Source organism: Quercus robur, chromosome 5 (genome assembly GCF_932294415.1).
Source record: "Quercus robur chromosome 5, dhQueRobu3.1, whole genome shotgun sequence".
Lineage (NCBI taxonomy): Eukaryota > Viridiplantae > Streptophyta > Magnoliopsida > Fagales > Fagaceae > Quercus > Quercus robur.
The window spans coordinates 8575206-8577916 of record NC_065538.1 but is presented as its reverse complement, the minus strand read 5'-3'; positions in this window follow the sequence as shown (position 1 = coordinate 8577916).

Here is a 2711-nt window from a genome sequence, read left to right as displayed (position 1 = left end):
CAACCCATTATTTTTTTTCACGTGGCATTAAAATCCTTTGCCTCATGTTTATGTTCTATTTGCAATTGTTGACATCACCCAAGTGACATCATCTAGATGACCTAACCTATTTTGTAAACTTTCCATCACTTCTCTTATAAATGTAAACAATAACGCCCATTTGTATTACTAAAAAAAATTCGTAATTTTTTTTTTTGTTAAATACTATCAATTATTAAACTTTTAAAATATTTTTCATTAACTAAATATTTATATGTAAATTTTTTGATGATTAAATAAGAGATCTGAGATTCAATTCTATTTATATTAAAAATCGATTATGTATCATCTAATTATGTCCGTATTAATAAATAAGAAATTGACTTCGAAAGTTCCCACTTCCTACTTGAACATTGGTTGAGGGAAGTAAAGAAGCTTGGTCCCACATCAGTTATTCCATGAAACCTGGACACCCTAGCCAACATGGGGCGTCACCTCACACTGAACCAAACCAGGCCAAGCCATGTGGGTTTGATTAGGCATGGGGCCAGTCTTGGTTTGAACGTAGATTATCTTTTTGGAAAAGAAATTATTTGAAATTTAAATTTTTCTGCCAAACGTTAAGCTCATTATCATTAGGATATTGCGACTATTTATTGAAATTGATCTCTTCATTGTTTCACCACAAGGACATAAATTGTAGTGCCCATGCATGTAATCATTTATTGTATCTTAGGAGGCAAATGTCTAAAAGTTCAAAGGCAACCAAAAATCCAATATCAAACCCACATATACACTTATTCTTACCCACTAAACAAAATTTAATCTCTATCTCTCTAGTCTCTACTTAGAAAATGTTGTCTTCTAACTCTCACACAGACTACAAAGGCTACACAGACTAATTAAATAGCTCCTTATTTCTTTTCTTTTTAACGTGGGACTAAATTTTCGAAGAAGATTACTATTCTTATCAATGTGGGACTAACACCCCAAATAGAATTAATATACCTCCTTATTCTTCTTTGAATTAAAGTATGGGATTTCAAATAGAATTAATATACCTCCTTATCCTTCTTTCAATTAAAGTATGGGATTTCAAATAGAATTAATATACCTCCTTATCCTTCTTTGTCCTGGACTGGATTTTAAAACATTCAGTTTGAAGGGATGTTATAGACATGGGTTAAAGGCCAAATCCCATTTTATCATATACTGTCCTAGTCTTTATTATTATATTATCCTAGTTTCAACTGTTATAGTATTATATTATGTATAATGATGATGTGCTGAAATCATTAGTGAGTTGTAGGCTCCAAACCATCCAATGGATACTTATGCAACAAGGACAAATGGGCAAAACAGAAGGCATCAGTGTGGTACCAACCAAGAACCCTTCGAAGGTCAAGTTAGAGAATGACAAAATCTCCAAAAACTCTATAGTGAGAGAGCTAGGGATTTTCTATGTACCAGCGAAAGGTGGAGGTCTTGTGCCTATATAGTGGCAAGTGGTGAATCGAAATCTCTTCAAAGTAGAGATCTTTCCTTGCTGGGAAGGCTTGGCACTTAGGGTTTCCAAGTTTTTGGGTGCCTTTCCATATGAGAGAGATATGGGTGAGTAATGGGTTTTATTTTACGTGTCATGCAAGACATTTCCATGTATAGGTATTCATGGGGACCAAGCCAGGCCACGTTGGATCCGTCTGCCTCTCTTCATTGTCACCCTCTTGCCCCGTTCGAGGGTTTCCCATTGGCCTATAGAGGTGCCCGTCAGGTTTCCTTGTAGGGTCGTCACCTCCAATGCCGTCAGCCTAGGCCCTTTGTTCGTTTCTGAGGGGCTGATGGGTACACAGCGCCGTCGTCTTCCTAGAGCGATGCGTTTATGGAATTTATTCTATCAAAAATGTTGATATCATATAGTATAACCCAAATGTTAATCTTATTATAAATACTAATTATTTTATGGTAGTTTGACACAATACAATGCTAGTTTTAGTCTAATCCTTTTGTTCTGGAAAAGTACTTGGTGAGAAAGTGTCTTATTAAGGGTCCATTTAGATACAGCTTATTTTGCTGAAAACTGAAAACTAAAAACACTGTAGCAAAATAATTTTTAAATGTATGAATAGTATCGTGGGACCCATTTTTAAGGAAAGTTTTGTTGAAAAAAGAGGTTTGTAGGTCCCATGAACAGTGCATAAGACCCATTGACAAACACATTTCAGTGGAGGTGGAAGCTTGTCAAAGAGGTAGTAGGTCCTGTGCACAATGCACGTGACCCACTGACAGACAACATCCCACGTGATGGAGTGTTTCTCAATTAAAAAAAAATAGAAAAAAGAAAAAAAGAAAAAGAAAAAAGGAAAACGCAAATGCACAGGTAGAGACTCAATCCAAACGCATACTAATTGTGTATAGTAAACATTGAAAGAGTCAAAGACCTTCGCGGTTTGTTTGTTTTCCCCCTATTATCTAATTCGTTTTCTAAAATAGAAAATGAAACAAAATAATTTTCAAACCAAAGGAAATATGTTCAGATGTAGGGTGTGCGCGGTAAAAACCGAATAACCTTTTGGGTTAGGCTCTAACCGAAATAAATAATTTGTAGAGATAGATTTAAAAGCTAATTATTTGACAATAAGAAAGATATTCAAAATAAAAAGATTAGACTATTAGATGTTATGGAAAAATAAATATTGTCTCTTTCTTATAAACTTTCCTTGGCCAATCCAAGG